Source organism: Lasioglossum baleicum, chromosome 5 (assembly GCF_051020765.1).
Source record: "Lasioglossum baleicum chromosome 5, iyLasBale1, whole genome shotgun sequence".
Lineage (NCBI taxonomy): Eukaryota > Metazoa > Arthropoda > Insecta > Hymenoptera > Halictidae > Lasioglossum > Lasioglossum baleicum.
Window position 1 is genome coordinate 12,120,467 of NC_134933.1, and position 20,889 is coordinate 12,141,355.

General features: G+C 40.5%; 1 protein-coding gene across 1 annotated transcript in view; it reads left to right on the plus strand.

Annotated features, from left to right (window-relative positions):
* The first annotated feature begins 1,687 nt into the window (after positions 1 to 1,687).
* Positions 1,688 to 20,889, plus strand: part of Plexa (plexin A) — a 434,401-nt gene continuing 415,199 nt past the window's right edge. Inside the window, exon 1 of the mRNA XM_076424412.1 lies at positions 1,688 to 4,719. The gene's annotated coding sequence lies outside the window, so the exon portion shown is untranslated. The remainder of the gene's footprint in view (positions 4,720 to 20,889) is intronic.

The following is a 20,889-nucleotide window of genomic DNA, read 5'->3' on the forward strand; positions in this document are numbered from 1 at the left end:
CATAAACTCATCATCTTCATCGCTTGAAATATTTGGAAGTTCGTCTTCATTTTCATTATGAATGTAAATTTTTTCGGATGAGTTTTTCACAATATTTTCTGTTACTAAGTTTTCGTAAATTTGCTGATATTCGCTGCAACATTTCATTAAATTTCGACGAAATTTTAAGGCTCGTTGAATGTTTGGATCAATGTCTATAATGGCATATTCCAGTTTCTTTGCTAACTCAAGAGCTTTACAAAGATTTTCCGCAGTGAATGAATCTGTTTCTTCGTTGTCACTGCTACATACATCATGAGGTTGAGTTTCAGATATGATATTTATTAATTCAGTATCGGTTAATTCACGATCTGCTAGTAAATCATTAATGTCACACTTGTTTAAATTGGCAAAGCATCCTGTTTCAACATCTTGTGATAAAGTAATAACACTGGATACTCCTTCTTCAGTTGTCGGAACAGTATTGCCTGGTGCAATTATTTGTGGCCATATTGCTTTCCAGCAAGCATTTATAGTTGAATGTTTAATATCATTTAAAGCCAAAGCAATATTTTTAACACAATTCAAAATATAAATATTAGTCAATTTTAAAACTTACAGGAAAATATGTATGTATATACATATCTGACCGCGTAAAATAAGATCGCGTAAATCAATTCCGCGTAAAAAAAGTTCCGCGCAAATTGAGGTAAATTTGTCGCGTAAAAAAGTGCCGCGTAAATTGAGGGACGGGTATTTAAAATAGTATTTTCAATATTTTTTTCGAAAGAGTCTTCTCTCTCTGTTCCTCCACCCTACGTTTCAATGTCCGGTTCTCCATCTTCGTCGCACCAATCACTTGTAAAAGCATCGTCGAAGAGATGTTTATTTACATGCACGATCATTTTTTTATATCTTATATGTCGTCACGACTGTATCCACGCGTCCAGGGTATCTTCACGATGCTTCCGCTTCGATATTCCCCGAAATCGATCCTCGAACGCGATCAACCAAATCGAACACTCTATTATGCAATTCTCGTGCGTTTTCGCGGGCTCGAGAGGAACGACAAATGGAAACAGACGAACCAGTAGACCATTAGAGTATTTCGTTCGTTTACCCAGTCACAACACGACTCAACGGGGCGAGAGCTAGGCCCGTATGCTCGAGCAGCAGTGCCCTCTTCCAGAAACACCTCGAGCACCCTCAAAATCGCTACCAGTTCCAGCGAAACTTGTCGCAAAATTTTCTTGATTTTAATCTGTGCTGTACGCAATTCCAAAATACTAACATCGAGTGATTAGTTACCACTAAGCATCCCCAAAATCGCTATCAGTTCCAGCGAAACTTGTCGCAAAATTTTCTTGAATTTAGTCCGAGTTCTACACAATTTCGAAATAAACATCGAGTGGTTAGTTACCATCTAGTAACCTCATTGGTCTCGCAGCCACCCCTAGCAGGATACAGAATATTTTTTCTATCAATGTTTTCTTGAATAACGGGTGGAAATAGGATTGAGCGAGATCGAAATGAACCCTGAGGATGGTGTTCGCCGAGTTGTGGCGCCCAAAGGGCAACGTTTGAACGGTCCTGGCGTTGAAGCTCCAGCATTGGCTGTTTCGCGGGCGTGGGAGCTCCGCAGGGGTTCGGTTAGTCTGCACGGATAATAGAACTGCGCTGGGGGTGGGCGTAAGAACGAGGAACGGTTAGTATATCCTCGGGAAGGGTAGGAGCAATAGCCGGTTGGCGCAAGTGCAGCGGGGATATCGTGGCCTGGCGGAGCCCAGTAGAGTCCCGTGAGTCCGGGCAAACACTGCTATTAAGGTGTTACGTGGTGGTGGTGTAGGCGTCGTCCGGTACTGAGATTTTCAGAGCCGCCATCGGGGAAAGCATCGGATACATCGGTGTCCGTTCTGTCTACTTGTGAACCCGTTGATTTCACGTGTGGTACGCATCAACGAGTTCAGCTAACGCTCCTTGTCGCGTTTCATTCTCCATGGTAGAGCCAAGCAGGACCGTCTCCTTATTCCCCTGTGCCGCGTGCAATCAGAGAGTGTGTGTATGTGCGTCGTGTGTGTGTGACAGGGAGTGAGAGAACGAGCGAAAGATAGAGAGTGAGGTTAGAGAACAACGGAAAGAATGAACGAGCGAGGAGAGGATAGAGAGGCTAGAGAGGGTGAATGAGCTGGAGAGAGAGAAAGTACAGTGTCGCTGCGTGTTACTACGAGTTGAAAGAGCGGCTGCTCGACCGAACCCGGCGAGGAGGAGGCGAGAGCTGTCACTTCGATCGCCATTTTAGCGCCGAGGCGGTGAAGAACCACCGGGTTATGCACGCCGGCAGTGGCGACGGACCGGAGCGCCCTGACACCACGGACGCTGCTGCTGTTTATGGGCTGTGGCTCCTCCGTTCAGCTTTTTCTAACTTGTGTCAGTGCGCACATCTACACTCGTCTGTGTGTGCATGTGCGTGTGTTGGCCATCGAAGGGACGGCTCGGGGTAAATAGGAAGGCAAAAAAAAGAGGGGGTTCAAGAAACTAGACTGTTAGCAGGCTAGATTTTCTAGAGTGCATCCTGGTGGATATCTGGTGTCTTCGTTCTGTTCGTCTCTGTCTCCGAACTTTCCCTGGTATCGTGTATCATCGTGGTGTATCGTTTTTTCTACACCTGTTAGCAGCGACTAGTAGTAACACAGCAAAGGGTAGCTAGTAGCTAGTGTGTTCTGTCCGGTAGCAGGACGTCTATATCCCCTGGAGAGTGGACCGTTGTCGTTAACAGTGCGTTCCTCTTCGAAACAGCAAAACGTTGATCGTCGATGATGTCAGTCCGACGGAATTTCGTGCTGGCCGCCGGGGTGTTGTAATCTTGTCGGTGTCTCGTTTCAGGTAAATCCGGAGTCTCGTGCGCGCCGAGTGACGGTCGGGTCGAGTGTTGAACGTATGCGCGTGGTTGACTTGAAATTGTGGCGGTCCGGGGTGGGGAGCTCGCGGGACTCAGCGAGAGGTGAAGAGCGGGGTGTAACGCGGATGGATGCGTGTGCACTGTGCACGCGACGAGGACGGAGACAGTGAGAACAGGCGAAGGAGGGTGAAAGAGGAAAGGGAAAGGAACGGTGTGGAAAGGAAAGGAAAGAAAGAGTACAGATAGGTAATCCTGTGTGAGTGTTCGGCTTACGTGTGCGTGCGTGTACGTGTGTACCCTGGGCTGGCTCTGTGTATGCATGTAGGGAAAGGAGATAAACGAAGAATACAGTGAGAACAGGCGAAGAAGGGTGAAAGAGGAAAGGGAAAAAGAGACGGTGTCGAAAGGAAAGGAAAGGAAAGAAAGAAAGAAAGAGTAGAGATAGGTAATCCTGTGTGAGTGTTCGGCTTACCTGCACGCGTACTTGTGCGTGTGTACCCTGGGCTGGTTCTGTGTATGCGCGAAGGAGTGAACGGGCTTAGGGAAGAGAGATAAACGAAGAACGGCGCCATACTGGCTCCCCGTAGTTTTCGTGGCACGTTGTCCTGCATTGTGTTTCTCTCTTCCTCCGTTCATCCTGATTCAGTTGACGACTCGTCGTCGATCGTCGTTTTATCTGACGTACGAATCCTGACGTTCGGCCTGTTGTCCTGGAAGCCTTCTGATCGATCGTAAATGGTTTTTAGGTATGGTACAACGACGGTAGGCCGTTGCTTGCGTTGGAATCCAACAGACGTCCTCCCCCTCCCCCCGTTCCGGAAAACCGACCGGAGCCACCGGTGGTGGTGGTGGCGGTGTCGCGTACGTGAACCCCGTGGAGGACGCATACCGAAGTAATCCACACGGCGGAATCGAATAGAAGGGTGCCCCGCACGATGATTCTGCGCGTTTGAGTGTGTTGTGCGCGGTGGCGGCGTGCGCGAGAGTGGGAGCGTGGTAGATAGATGGATAGATAAAGTAGGCTAGACGTAGATAGCGATAGATAGGACAGATAGAGAAAAATAATAGTTCGCCGCGCGTGGAAAGAAAGGGTTGCGAGACCGCGTGGTAATTGAAGTGCGCGAACGAAATAAAATAAATAGTGACAAGAATCGATTAACGACAGTGTGGGCTTGGATCCTGGTGAGCAACGTTCTCAGAAAAGGACTCACTGGACGATGTTATCGTTGGTCGTCCAAAGTTCCTTCGACCCCTGACGACCAGTGACTCGCGCGCGCTCCGTGTGACCGATTAAAAGAAGACTCGCGAGTGTGTATCGATTAAAGAGAGCCGTGGTCGCGGGAACGGCAAAGCGAGAGGTAATACAACAACGCGACTTTGCGACGAGGGAACCGAGAGAGAGAGAGAGAGAGAGGGAGAGAAAGAGCAGATAAACGGGATTGAGCGAGAGGCACGAGATCCAGGAGCTGGGAATAGTGGCAAGAGAGAGAGAGAGAAGAAGATAGTTAACTGCGTGTGCCGAGAGGAGAGCAACAGAGCGGAACGAAAACAGAAAGTGAAAGAGTGAGATAAGAAGATAAAGAGACAGAGGGATAAAGAGAAAGAGAAACAGGGAGACATCGACCGAGATAAAGATACATTAGAGTGTGTGCTCTGAAGCCGGAGCACGTCGCGGAAAGGAATATCATCGAGGACGGGGGGTCCAGCGCGACATTGGGGGGGGGCGTGTGAGACTGATTTTGCCCCCCCTGCCCCCCCTCTTCGTCGCCATTGTCCGAAACTGTGACTTCATCGTCCTTCCCGGACAATCTCATCGTCGGCGTTACAACGTTGCCGTTTAGGTGAGTCGAGAGAGACATTCCAGGGATTTTTTCGTCCTCGCGTGTTATCCTTCGTGACCTTTTCTCCCCCCCGGTTGACCCTTTTTTTATTGTAGAAAATCTCATAAGAGACTTATTTCATAATGCAGATTTCAGTATAAGAATTGCAAACAAGGGAAAAAATTGTTACAAAATAGGAAAATACAAATACATAATAATTATTATGAAAACATGTACCAACTGCTTATGTACGAAAGCTGCAGCTTTTAAAAAATGTCAGCGTGTGAATGCAAGCCTTGATACATATTAGGCTTGGCTATTAGCTGTGAAACATCCACACATAGGTATTTAGCTACTCGGTTCACTCTGATATCGCGTCCGAGTCGCAACATAGAGAAATGAGAAAAATTCTGTGGTTGTCAGGAAGAACGCCGCATGTTACATAATTTCACTTTCGAGATATTGCCATTTAAAGTTTTCACCACTAATGCTTTCATATAGGACATCGGTTAGATTGTATGTATTATTTTTCTCAGCCTTCCGAATTTATTTTCATGACTTTTTCTGGTAAATACGTAAATCCTACATATAAAGCTGGATTAATGCGTAAACTCAAATTTTTTGAAATTGTGACATGCGGCGTTTTATCTGACAACCACAGATATTGTCGTTTAAAGTTTTTTGATCACCAATGCTTTGACATAGGACTTTTTTCAGCCTTTCGAATTTGTTTTCATCACTTTTTTTCTGGTAAATACGTAAATCCTATATGAAGCTCAATGAATGCTTAAAATGAAATTTTAAAAAATTGTGACAATCGGCGTTTTTCCTTGCAACCACAGAATTGTAAAAGGGAAGTGAAAGGACGAGGGGGTGGGGAGGTTTAGGGGTGGAGGAATACTTTTTGTCAGCCGAGGTCGAGTTAACGTTGTGATTACGTACAATGTCGCGGCGGGAACTCATTGTACGGTTGCTAACGGGCCGCGTTCGTTTCCTGGTGGCCACCCCTGCTAAGAAACAAACGAGGCTCGAGTAGAATGTCTCTCTTCTTTAAGTGCTTTGTGTGTACCCTAGCCAGACGCTTTGTTTTCGTTCAGTGTATTACCGGTCTGAAGAACAGCGCGCGCGAGCTCGATGGACTCTTGCTTCTCTGGCCGGAAAGAGAATTCGACGTCGTCGATCCAAAACCCGCGGCTCGCTCCAATTTCGGAGCCGTGACTCGTTCTCGACCTCGGCCGGATCAAAGTGGCGGGCAAGGACTCGCGGGGTCGTTGATCCCGCGCGTTACGTCGATGTCGCGAATTGTTCGCCGGATTCGAAAGTGTTTCACTCGCGTAACGAAATTATACGCGCAACCCGCGAAAACAATCGGCCGATCGAATAAATCGAAAGTCTGAGTCACAGCGTGCTCTCGCAGCGGAGATAATTGTGAAAGTGGTCCAGGTCAAAATTTAAACAGAATGTATTAGTTATTTCACATCACGTTATCTTAAACTACATTAATTCAATGCAATTTTTATGATTTTTCCTTTTCTTTAAATATCGCGAAACGAGAAATTATTTTTCACCCCAAGTTTGAGGGATATTTTCAACCCCTTAACAAGAATTTCGGCAACTATAAAAAAATTTCATTAAAATCGGCGTGTTACGATTGGGTAACCCCCCTTGTTGGACCACATTCATAATTATGGGCACATCTTTTCTAGCCACGGAGGTTTTCAAGTAAAACTTTTTCACTTGAAATGCAACCCATACTGTTACCGAGTTCCAGACGAATTCCCACTTCTTCGTAACTTCCCTTCGAATTTTTATTTTTACTCGGACATTCTGTATAGGAGTTTGTTACTAGATATCTCAATTTATTTTCAAAACAGCTGACTATTGGGTAGAGCTTCAGATCAAAGCACATTTACATTTGTTACGTGATCTCCATTCTTATTGAAAAGACATTTCGTGGTCTCTTACATTATTTCTTTGAACCATTATTTCGTTCCCTGTCGACGTTAACCCCTTGCCTTACGATTTAGTTTACGATTTCAGTGATTAAAACTTGTTTTGTAATTCTTAATTTCCTAAAGATGGAGAAACTTTATATTTATTGTACGCCTACATGTTCCCCAATAGTTGTACATTAACGCAGCATTTGTTTCGTTGCTTACCTTTCTTCGAAAGTTTTATTAAATGCAACGTACCCAATTTTGAATGATCAAAACAGTTTAGCAGAAGAAAGTCACGGATTCTCTGAAAATTATGCATTCTACTATGACTTTAATCAACGAAAAGAGAGAGTGCATCAAATTAATTTGACTGTTTTTAAGTGAACTGTCAGATTATGGATGTCACATATTTCTGACGGCGGTAGCGAACATGTTAACAAAATCAAAATAGAATTTTAATTCGATTTAAAGGAAATTAATAGCACACATATTTATTAGACTCTGTTCAGAATATTCGTAACGTGTCTGTCACGATATTGTAAGGCAAGGAGTTAAGTAAGTACCTGGAGACTAAAATAGAGCATCAACTTTTAGGCAACAGATACTCGGACTATTTCAATTTCTCAATTCGTGACAGCTAATTTGAGGTCGCAGTTGCTTGCAATTTTTAAAGAATCTTCGTCTTCTCGAGAAACATGCTTGAAATAACACTTGGAGGAATTAATTACATAGTAGCAGCTTAAATAGACACTTGGAAGAGTCGAATTTCATAAAATTTTAACGAATCACGACCCTTATTTCGTAACGCTAAATAAATTGCCCATAATCGTGAATAGACAGCGGATCATTATGCAAAATAAAAATTTTCCACCTGAATTACAACAAACCAGGAGTCACATAGAGATTGATTTGCTCTCGTAATATGTTCAATAGGTTGAAAATAATGTAGAAGTATTTTCGAATTCACAAATGCATCAAATCCGCTGTCTAATTATGAAAGTAGTCCAAGTCAAAATTAATAGAATTGATAAATTAATTCAATGTAACTTTTGACAGTAAATGACAAGACTGTATTTGTCATAGTTTGATGAAAATTCAACAGCGATCTGAAATTGCTGAAAAACAAATTGGCGAAATTAACAAGACATTCGCCGGCATCTGCATAGACAATCATCATCATCCGCGGTGCCTGAAATTGTTTGCAGTTCCAATCTCTTTGTGATTAGCCTGACAGAGGCACGTACCGCTGTTACGGGGAATTGTATACCGAGCTTGGTCACACATGGTTTACTGCGGTGTAACGATTTTATGGGGGCTTGAACGCATATCATTATTTAAGATGATCGAGTTGTGCTGTATCTGTACCGGGCGTGAATTGCCCGGGCAATTTAAATAACATCGAGTCGAATCCTCGTTCATCGAATTGTTTGCCTTTTCGAAATTACTTAGCGTGTACGGTTACCGTTTCGATTTTTATTAGTCGTATCGTTCCATCGAAACGTGCCGTTGAATAAACCAAATTTTTCACATATAAAAGGTTCTTTGTTATCTACGGCATACACTACCAGCCAAAAGTTTGGAATCACGGCGTAAATTCCGAGAAACGGAAGGTTTATAAGATGAACTTAATACCCTTAGAACAACCAAGGAAGATTAAGTTGTCAAAAAACCTACGAACTGTATGTTTTACATTTTGTATTATTCTTTTTATCAAGGAATGTGTATTTTTCTTCAAATTGCTCTTTCATTACAAAAACCGCCTTTATTTTTAATAACAGCCTGACACATTCAAGGCATCCTAGAAATTAGTTTTTCGAATGATTCTAATTTCATATTTTTCCATGCTTTTTGTAGAAGTTGCGAAAGATGTCCCTTTAGAAAAGTGCATTCCGAACATTGTCTTACACTGGGTGTATAAACTATACAAGAGCATTATGTACATAAAAATGTGTAGAAATGTTATTCAACTAGTTAATATTTCATGTTATAATATATATGTATATATTCGATTTTTACAAAAATCAGCAAGTGATTCCAAACTTTTGGCCGGCAGTGTATATTGTTCAAATAATCCCCACCATCGTTCGACGATGCGCGTTGCTTTGTTTGCGCTGAACTCAGCCTCGCCCGAATATGGCAGCGCCGGTATTCATTTTTGTTAACGGTGCAATTACTTTCGGAATGATTGACAACAAATATCAGCCGCTGTCTGCACGACCGCGCCCATTCGGGATTATAATGTTTAGCGGTTACTTCCAAGCAGAGTAGGGCAGTAATCAACTAATATTTAAAAATGACTAGTAGTCTTCTTGAATGTTAGTCATAGCAAAATAGTCATTAGTTAAAACTTTTTTATTAGTTAGTGATAACTAAATGTCAAATAGTTAGTCACAGCTCTAAGTAATCGTTAGCTATTGCTTATTAGTGAATTAGTAGTTGATGATCAGTCATCAATCTGTAGTCATCAGTGCGATTAACATACATTAATATTATTAATTAGTTATCACTAACTTATCAAAAAGTTTTGGCTAATGACTATTTTGCTATGAATAACATTAAAAAAAAACTATTAGTCATTTTTAAATATTAGTTGATTATTGTCCTACTCTGCTTCCAAGCAGGTCTCTCTTTTTTCCTCTCCCATTTTCGAATAATATATTATTTATAATCGATTGACATCGTGCACCGGTGAAATTCAATTTACTGTTAATACAGCGCTCGGATAACGCCGACTTCTGATCAATACTCGACACACAGCGATGGCGTACTGTATACTGTATTTACTATTTATTCGCTTAACGCTCGTCTCTCGTTTCTTTTTTCTGTTCTCGCGGGTCCTTGGAATACATGAAATTCAGATTATAGTTGCGAGTGATGCAGACAGTATGGGAGTTCTTTGATTCTTTCGGCAACGGAGTATCGAGAGGCTCGAGTCGATGATAGCTTTTCTCAAGAACTTTGCTCCGTATACTTTCGATGCTCTGTGTCGGCTCGAGGTAATTATTGGGTTGGCAACAAAGTAATTTCGGCATTTTAAGGTGAGATGAAACCGAATTTGTCTGTTCAAGCGATGAACTTTAATCGATAAAATATTTTCCATTTAGTTCGATGATCTTCTGCCATCATTCCGCGCTCATAAAACTTCTGGACCTTGTCGTAAATATATAAAAAAACTTTTTAAATACCACGCTTATAGTGAAATGCACTAAAAAGGAGAAAATTTAGTAAAATTAAAGTTAAATATTTTTTCCCAAAATTTTAAGCAATTAGTTCAAAATTTCTTCTGTTATAAAATTAGTGTCGGAATAGATAGAAAAATTTAATATAAATTTAAATAAAATCATGACATTAGTGACTATAAAAATAAAAGCGTGGAGTGCCCACGAAGATTACGTCAATACAGTTTAGCGCAAAAACCCCATCGCATGCATTATCGCGAATTGAGTTAAGTTATAGTCTTTCCAAAGTCCGTAAACACAAGAACGAGCACCAATATTTGGTTCGGTAATTAACGTTTCCATGCTTAACATTAAACCTAGCACTGTCGGTCAAATGACCAGTTTTATATGTTTCACCTTACAATTATTCAAATTATGAAGTTGCCTAAATGGAAATTGATTCGATAGATTTCTTAACCCAAGCACGTATTATGATAAAAATTGCACAAAATATAAATTTACAGAGTTATTTATAATCGTAACTGAAAATGTTTTGCTGGCTGACTAATTAACTAAGCGAGTGAATAAGATCAACACTGATCAAACAAGAGTTATAAATACCTCACTTCCTGTATCAAAACATGATTAATACTGTTTGCGAGATATACGGCTTCGATTGATTATCCGATACGCGAGACTTTTATTGATTGCGAGTTTGATACTCGATATTTATAAAACTCGCCGTTCGATATTTCGTGAAAATTTTCATCAAATTCATGAAAACACTGTCCGGTTTGACGTCACGACTGACACATTCGCGGTTACAAGAAGTAGGAACACCGAGTCACGAACAGACACATTAGCCAATTTCTATTAACCTGTTAACCGAGTGATTTATCGACCATCAACACCCACATAACCATGATTAAGTATGAATAAAACGATTTGAAGCGACTGACCTCGTAATGCGCGTAAGTGTGATCTAATTTAAGCTGGTACGGATATTGTGGTGGAATTAAATCGGAGAATTTTCTGAGAAATGCTTCAGAAAAATAGATCATGGATGAATGCAGTGTAAATTGGACATGACGAATGAGTTAATTCGACTTCCAGCAGAGAATTTCATCCCCACTTCTTCTTTCGATTTTCTTGTTGCGAAGAAATCATCGTCGCCTTCTATATTTCTTCTATGAAAACTGTCGTATCGGTAAAAACCATGTTGAATAGTATAACACACGGCCAATTCTCAACATCGAGCAATTAAAACACATAAAGTTTGACATTCCGCATATTCGACTTATTGTTTCATTTAAATCCAACGAATAAGTTGATTCGACTTCGATAAAAGGAGGGGAGACGAATATTTCTTGTTGCGAAGAAATCATCGTCAATATCGAAAGAAAACTGTCATATCAGTGAAAACCATGTCGAATAGAACACCATCGAGCAATTAAAACGCATAAAGCTTGGTATTCCGCAATTTTCGACTCATTGTTTCATATAAATCTGCCGTTGCCGGGGGTTCAGCGACACATCCCGGTATCTGGCACAGGACGGAAAAACCACGTCGTGTCGCATCAGGAAAAGAGAAAAATTCTTGTCATCCCCCGTCCTCGCTCCTCATCAACTCGTAAACCGTTTCAGGAAACTCCGGTGCTCGTTCGGGCGGCGGGGGTTTGAAGGGGCTAGTGAGACGGTATAGCGTGGAGGGTGAAAGGTTGGCGGGGTGAGGGGCACGGGTGGTTCTCGCTGGTTGAAAAAGAAATTCATAATTACACGGGGTTCGTTAGCGGTTCCGCGGTATTCCGTTTTTGAAGTTAATCGACGATGAAAGAATTTCCTCCCCGGATCGCGATGAGCGGGCTTAAAATACGAGCAGCTTTCGTGGCTTTGACCATTAAAAGCCGTACCTGCGATGCGGTTAACCTCAAAAAGTCTATAGTTCGGCCTTCCGTCGGCTACCCTGGGCAATTTCACCGGAGAATGTGAGGAAGGATAGCGAGGAGGAACGAGGTCGGCTGGTTGCTCCGTAGCTTCGTCCTTTTTGCTTTTCCTTCGTTGCTCGGTCGCAACGAAAAACTGCATTGGTGCGCGCGTGCGTATGCGTGCATGCGTACGTATAAAGTACGTGCGTGCGTGCACGCTTGCCAGTGTGTACCGCGTCGTTAACGAAAGCAGGCCACCTTTTGCCGTAGTTAACGGCGAGTCGCTTTCAGTCATTACAGTTGAAGCTTTGTCTATCCGAATCTGTCTGGGATTAGTCCGTTTCGAGTAGCAACAGGCTCCGGATAATGGACACTCGCTGTCAAATGCATAATAAATCGACACCGGATCTTTATGCTTTTATAACAAAACTGAGTAGGTGTAATTTAAAACAGTGAAAACATTAGAAGAACTTAATTCTGTTCTAACAGTTCTCTGAATCTCGATCGACAATTGTTTAAACTACAATTAATGTTATCGGCGCACTGATTCGATCAATTGGAAAAATAAGCAAGTTTTTGCAAAAATATTACATGAAATTTAATTCGACGTTTCGGTCTCAATTTAGACCATTTTCAAGAATAGAAAATTTCCGCAAGTTGCGTCTGTAAGAATTAATCAACGACATTTTATATGGTTAGGAAAACGTGTTTTCACACCAGCAGAAAATAGAAGTGTGTAAAAACTCACATGCTTATAAAACATAAATTAATTCTGTTATATTATTCTCAACCTTTTATCCATACTTATAAAGAAAATAAATTTCACTCCACACAGTTTGTTATATCAGATGGTTGCATTAGTTTGTGCCCGATTTTCGTAGATGTCGCAAACTGTACTGCACGGCGGAGTGTAAAAAAATTATACATATACATTCTTTTATAATTGAAGAAAAGAATGGTGACTATATGTATAATTGATTAATAAAGCTGTATTCTTTAAAATGTAACCATTGAATTTTATTTTCAAATCGGATACGAACTTGTGCAATCATCTGATAATGAGACTGCGGATCTTTATGCAAAATAAGAATTGTCTACATTAATTACGAAGAGCCAAATAGAAGTGATATCCTTTCTTCTATAATTTTAATAAGTTATGCATAATCAATTAATGTTCTCAAATGCTTTTAATTAGTCAACCGTGGCAAATTGCAGCTGGTTATAATTAGACAACGGTTCTTTATGTAAAATAGAACGTTTTTATTTATTACAACAAACTGGAGTGAAATGGAAATTTTCTTTCTTAATATGTTTCATAGGTTGAAAATTATACAAGAGTACGTTTAAATTCTTCTAACGTCTTTACTGTTTTAAATTACACCTCTTCATTTTTGTTATAAATGCATAAAATGCGCTGTCTAGATATAATTCAGGTAAAAGTCTTCAATTCACAGGTGGGATAGGCGTATGTTACTTTTTGGTCGATATGAAAGTGAATCAAGATTGTGGAAAATTTTTATTGGATATGGGTGTTGATGAATGCACACTGGTACTTTTGAAATAAAACATTTTTTTATTTCACTGATTGTGAGAGAAAAACCGTTGGAGGTAGTCAGAGTCCCCTCGTATCTCCAGACTGTTTAGGTTAGACCCCACAGTCCGGCTTTTGAAACAAAGTATCAAATGGGATACTTCGAAATCTCTGTTTAGAAACGATTCTGAGATCGTTTCATCGATACTTCGTAATCTCTGTTTATTAATAGGATTCTGAGATCGTTGATTCATTTTTGACAACGAACAATGAGTTCATTGTGCTGGTAACTTATTGATAATCCAACAATTTTCATATAAAATTTGGTTATCCTGTCTTTTCGAGTGATGAAAACAAATATACATATGTATGTATTCTGTAGACGAGCTAGGTCGAGTAGGTTTTAATGTGTCTGCTCATTGCGTACCGTTTCCACTTACTTAGCATAAGCACGCGTAGCAGGTGTCTGGGTTAGGTCTCTTCAAAGTCGTTTCTCGAAGATGAACACTCCTCTGCATCAACTTTACTTCAGACTTTGATTGTTTGACTTTCCAGTGCATTCGTCGAGTCTGAGAACATTGTAATCTTTTTTAATAATATGTGTCTTGAATGAATTAATCATTTTATACCTTTAGTCGGTCTTTGTGATCAACTGCTTAATTATAAGTGAAACTAACCGAATTTATTAGACTGCGAATTTTACGTATTTATGATCATCTTCAACTGTTTTATATTTCACCCAATCAAGTTCTTCATAAAGATCCGCAGTCTAATAATAATTAGATCAAATGCGAAACAAGACAAATTTTTGAAGAATTTATTTTGAACTGATTAAAATTACTAAAACAGATGTAAAATATTCATGTAACTTCTATTGGGTAGGAAAGTAATTTCGGCATTTTAAGGTGAGGTAAAAACCAAATTTTTGTTTTTTTATTCAAGCGATGAACTTTAATCAATAAAATATTTTCTTATTCATTCTTTTTGGCAAAAGATATATCTTATTCATTAAAGTTCATTGCTTGAATAAGGAAATAATTGGGCTCTATTTCACCTTAAAATACCGAAATTATTTTCTTGCCAACCCAATATATCTAGCGATCAATGCAGACAATTCTAATAATAATAATAGATATGTATATGCAAAATTCTAATGATAAGAATAGATGTGCACAAAATATTGGATTCAATGGATAGCCAATCGACAGTTGATAATTGACTTATTCTAAGAAAGGTTAAATTTTCTCAGAATCTAATTCTAAAATTGTGGACCTCATGAAATATAAATTGAATTTCTCATTATATTCTCGGACAGTCGTTAAAGTTGCACGATAGTTCGGGTATTTCCGCTTCCTCTATTTTCTACAATTTCTTAATAATGGGACTTAGGGATTAGAGATATAAATAAATATATTCCGTCCGATTTGTTCGCGTGAAACGCGTCCTGCGAGAATCCATTTGAAACACTGTCCGCGGGTAATCCGATCGATCGGGAAAAAAATATGGCCGGGGTCATTTCGGGTCAGAGGATACCTGAAATAACAGGATCGACGGATTACCCGATGTATTTGCTCAGAGGGTTCCCCACTCGTAAATTGTTTCTCGGAGGGGTACTGTTACAATCCTCGTTGGCCAAGCTTTGTTTGAGAAGAAGAAGATCCGATCGAACATCGCGCCCTTACAGCGACTACGTTTCAAGGGAATTCCTCAAATATTTGTGATCCGGCCGAATCACCAGTTGTCCTGATAGAAGCTATTGTTTGAATGTATAAATGATTCGTCGATCATTTTTATGTTTTCCATGCTCTGTTTTTCGGAAGAAAGTACCCGACGTCATAATAGCTGTCCACTCCGTTCCTATTACTTCGCACTTGCAGCATACGGGTGGAGCGGACAGCTATTATGACTTCAGGTGTCTTCTTTTGCGAAATAGATCATAATAAAAAATCTCGAAACAGAAAAGACATAGCCCTTAGCTCAAAGGGGTGCGCGAATTTGCTTTGATCCCGGAAATCCTACAGGATCAAGTGCTAAAAATAAATTAATGTCATATCTCCAGAAATAAGCCAGCCGTTGATTGTTCAATGGACAAATTTGAGATGAAAATAAGGAATAACTATTCGAAATAATGTCATTAAGGTCGTACGATACAGAATGAGTGTCGTGGGTATCGGAGGCAAAGTTTTGCTGATGGGTCGCGTTGCATCACAATTACTTGAAACAATTTCTTCAGGCAGAAAACTGATAAACACTCGGCGTTCCTTTCAGTTTATTCAGGAACACGAGTTTCCTTTTATTCGGAGCACCGGTGGACGCACCGACGCAGAATCGAGACCGAGTCTCCATCCTCCCCGATTGTTCCCGTGAAAAAAGCTAGATAGCGATGGAAGAAGGGTGAGAGAGGGCGAGATAGATAGGGAAAGAGGGAGAGAGAGAGAGAGAGAGAGAGAAAAAAAGTGAACTTTATCCCCGCCGGTTAAGGCAATATCCATATACCCGCTATCATTGTATACAAACAATGAGCTATTACGGAGAGCGTGTAGAACATAAACATAACGTGGTAGGATGAAAGGTACACAAATCGTTAGGGAGAACAAGGCGTCTCGTTTAAAGTACAGATGAAACGACCTGTACCGGCGGCAGGCTTGCACCGCAATGATGCAACTGGGCACGGCGCCCTTATAGAAAACGTGGTGCACGAGGAAGAACGAGAGGAGCATGCCTCGTGCACGACGTGCATGCCTCTCTCGACCGTAGCCAGCCGCGGCTCTATACCCGGTGGGACAGATTTACTGACTTTTACAGAACTCCATCAACCAGCCAGTTAAACGATATCCTCATCACCGGACCGCGGAAGTCACGTTCTCCTAGGCAAATTTAATGGAATTGAAATTGCATCAAATTTTACTCGCTCCGTGAACCGAGACAATTATTAGGAAAATCGAACCACACCAAATATTAACATTATACAGTATAACGGAGCCTCTTGTAATTGTAAAGTTCCGATCTTTGTGTTCGGTAAATGTCTTACCTTTCAGCTAGAGTAATTGTTATAATTAGACTGCAAACTAAATTATACAAAATAAAATTATTTTGCATAGATTGTGGGAGAAGCAGTGGTTGAGGAGAAATTAATTTCGTCCCTTAACAGCCTTTTTACGTTGGAAACGACATAACAATGTCCTTAGATATTTTATAATTTTTCATCTTTTTTATATTTCACCCAGTTAATTTTTTCATAAATGCATAAAAGAAAAGAAAATTGCTTAATCTGTGTATTAAGAGTTTTGTTATAATTATATACTGCGGATCTGTATGCGAAATAAAAGTATTTTGCATCGATTGTGGGAAGCAGTAGTTGAGTAAAAATTAATTTCATTCTTTAACAGTCTTTTTACGTTTTGAAAACGATATAACAATATGCTTAGATTTTTTATATTTTTCACTGTTTCATATTTTTTTTCACCCAGTTCATTTCTTCATAAATGCATAAATGCTTAATCTGTGTATTAAGAGTTTTGAAAAATTTGACGAACAGAATCAGTTGATGCGTCAAGTCCACAGTGTGGCTGTGGAATTTCGTTTGAGATGCTGCTTTTTCGTCTGAGTCTTTTTGTTGCGTTTAATTGCGTTTCACGAACGAGGCAGCATTTACAATTCTAATTAATATTGCTGCTACAGTCCTCAGGTTTTTTGTGTATGTCCGTCAGAAGGGCCTCCTCTAGTGTTGAGAACAGTACCATTGTGTAGAAGTGCACAGGCGTGAGAGTTCCTCTTATACGGACAAGTAGCGTTAGGGTCCAAAAAAGATCAGTCTAGGTCCATTTCTGAACTCTTGAATCCTGATCCTCCACTACCCTACCACTTGACAGCCTAGTATCTCATTATGCGAAGTGTTTCGAAACGGTCGGACCTGTCAAAAGTAAAAGAAAATATTGTAAAATCAGGACTTACTTTAAAAAAAGAAAGTGGAACAAACTTCCTTAAATGCAGCGACAGACGTGTCTGTTCAGCGTTGGCAGTTTCTACTTGCAATAAATACCTTCGATGTTGTGTAATACTTTATAGTGAACAATTTTTATCAGTAGACTGCGGATTTTTATGCATTTAAGGCGTATGAACATTTTCAAAAAGAGCTAGAATATAAAAGTGACTGCGGATTTTATGCATTTATGAGATAAATGGGCACTTGCAATTTAAAGCAGTGGACATGTTAAAAATATGTATTACTTCCAGCTTAATAGGACAATTAAAAGAAGAATACAATTTTTATTTGGCTCCTGTGTCCTGCAATCGATGCAAACATTTTTTATTTTGCATAAAAATCCGCAGTCTATTTATAAAAATTGAAAATTATGTAGTGAAGCAAAACTTACACATCAGCTTATTTCACCAGAGATTTTATTCGAGAGTACTGTAATGGAAGTAAAAGAAATATTTGCTCGCGTATTCATAAGTTCCTTATTTTATTGCGGAACAGGAAATTCGTTTGAAGTTCGGATGAGAATACGTTTGCTCCTCGGAACGATCTTTTCTTCCTTCTTAAGCGGCCTACACGCACTGAAACGTGTTCCAGTGGACGCATCGACTCGTAGGTTTTATGAAGTTGCATGAGTTTTTAGTGTTCTTTCGCGTTACCTGATACTTTATGATCTAATGCTGTTGATGTCGAACATTTACATTGATTTGTCAACAGCTGTCGTACGTCCTTAATTCGTCTCCAGATTCGACAATTTCACTTGTCAAATTTTTTCATTAGAACTACGAAAGTGCACTATTTCTCGTGTAGTTTTCAAATGTCAAAAAATCATGTATGACATACTCAATTTTTCCGTACCAGAATAAAAAATTTTCAATTTGGTATTACAAGTCATTGCGCAAGGATATCAATCTATTACACAAGGTCTAGATTGCTGATCTTTCTGCATTTATGGCTTCCGAAAATGTTCAAGAAAGGGTAGAATAAATTCGCCCGAAAGTTTAGTACAATTATTATTTATTTCAGAAAAACTAAAATAAATCAAAGGCAAGTATTGTTTCCCTCTTTGTATTAGTTCCTTCTTATGTAAACATTTTCTCAAACAATGTTCCGTTAAAATTTAGAAACTATGTAACACCTATTTAATGTAAGCCAAATGGTAATAATATTGTACTTGCTATATAAACCGCTTGGTTTAAAACAATAACAAATAAATAAATAAATTCACTATCTTCAAATCCGTCTACAAAAATTGAAAATTGCATAAACATCCGCAGTCTAGTCGGATCATTAGGAGCGATTACCTGAATTCTAGAACTTGAAAAGGCAGCTGGCTGCGATTGGTTAATTTTCGAGAGGATTTTCGGAACACCCTGTATCGGATCCGACAAGTCTATGCATACGTATACACGCGGGTATACACGCCGAGTCCTAGATTCTCGGTTTCGTATCCGTGAGAGAGAAGAGAAGGAACAGACTCGTAGCTCGCCAGTCCCACGGGGCCTCGGTGTCCTCAGTTATCTCGGGCAGAGGGGGCCTCACCTCCGCGATCCTCTTCTCGGTCCCCTTTCTCTCAGCTTCGAGTCCTTTCGAATGCATCCATCTCGGAACTCCCCCACCCTTCGAACACTTTTTCCCGCAGGATCCTCTCTCCTCCCTTTCGTTCTACGGAGAATATTCTGCTTCCTCGATCATTCCTCTTTATTACGAAGTTAATCCTTTCTCCACCTTCCTTTTTCTTCGTGGCTGAATTGCCTCGCGCTAGCCAGGGCTCTAGCGAGCTTCCACCGCGGGGCTCTATCTTTCTCTTCGTCACGACCCACCAGGCTCACCTCTGTACTTTCGTAAAATATGTATCCGAACCTTGCTGATAATGAGAAGACGCTCTCGCAGTTTCTTTCTCGCGGGGAAAGCGGTTCCCTTTTCTCGTCTGATTTACCGTGGGCTTTCAGTTGACGCCGGGTTTTGCTTATTTATAGGTCATGCGAGCGCGCTGGATCCTCGTATTGTTTCTATCGCGTGAAATTCTCTATTTATATATCGGACGACGAGTGCCAACATTTTTCAGGTTGTACCATCATCGAGGAAAAAGAATTTATTTCGCCAATTCTACAGCTTTCTATCGTCTCCTTTCCTACTGAAATTCGTTTTTCCAACTGTACACGGTGATTCTGGGAACTTGGACTTTTCCTATGAGCTTATTTCTTATGTAGATGCACCGATGCACCCGCCAGGTGCAGTTGCACTTTATTCTTTAATGGAATCCAATTGTTTTTTGCTAAACTAATCGATCCTTCCTTTTTATTTTAACTTAAGATAGAGCAGTAACTTGTCCCAGTTCCCAGAATCACTCTGTACTCTGATTTATTATGTTCAGTATATTCTGACCTAATAACTTCATCACAGAGGATCTTCATCAAGCTTTTGCTTCGCAGAGAACCTCTTTAAGGTCGAGCCAAATATAGAAAAGGTTGTTCTCGATACGCACGCTTCTAGATCCTTAGCATTTTAAAAAATCTATACATGCAGCGAAGGATGCAGTAAGGTCAAGCGTTTTTAAAAAAAGAAGACGATGTTCTTCCATCACCGTCAAGTTTTTTAATTCTTTCAGCTGCAATGTATTGCTAAATTGTACGAAAACTTGGTGAACCCAACACAAGGTGAGCAGAATTCAAGCAGAACGCTTCTAACGTCCGTTCAACTGTGCAAACATCGAAGACAGGTTCCGTATCTGAAATTGACGTTCGTTTGATTTTTGTCCATGGTCCATTTGTTGCAATTTTATTAGAGACCTAACTCAATTTCATTCAAGGTCAGCTCAACTTGACCAGAACGGCTCTAACGTTCGTGTATAAGGGTCGAAGGCTGGTTTCGTATTTGAAATCGATTTTCGCCCACTTCAGTGTCCCCGATCGCCGACATTTTTTTCTCTTATCGATCGCGATGGAAAAGTTTAATTAGACAGCCGACGAATTCCAGAGGAAATTACTCCGACTCGTTTTAATATCCCTCGCATGCCCGGCAAATTCCAAAGGAGACCGAGCCGAAAGACCGGACCTAAGATATCTCGTGACCTGACCTCAACCTGTTCGGACTGTTCGGGACTCCTGTTCTTTTTCCCTCGGTTTTTTCTCCGCTGCTCCATCGGTGGACCAGTCGAACCCCTCTGTCAGCCGAAGAAACCTTTTCTCGACCTCGAACCTTCTCTCTCTCTCTCTCTCTCTCTCTCTCTCTCTCTCTCTTTTTCTCTCGCTCTTTTCGCTCGCCTCGCCCTGCCACTCATCGGAATTCATCTTCCAAATACGTCTCCGCTCTCTTTCATCCTGAATCTTTTGCCAACGCAGTCCGATTCCCTTCTTCTTCCTTCTTTTTTTTGCCGGTTTTCAAATGTCCTCGTCCAAAACATCATTGTGGCAGCTGGACCTATTCAACGCTTTCATTGACTCCTGTTTTGGATATTCTAGTTTCCTGCGGCGCGACGTAACCTCGCCGGAATTTGTGGGACGAGCGGGACTATTCGAGCGGTTCAATATTTGACATTCTTTCGAGCATTCGTACGTCGAATGTGTTCTTTGAATACCGAGGTATTCGAACTGTGCCCTTGCGTTACATGTATTTCAATATTCACGAGATACCACCGTTTCGAGGACATTATTTATTT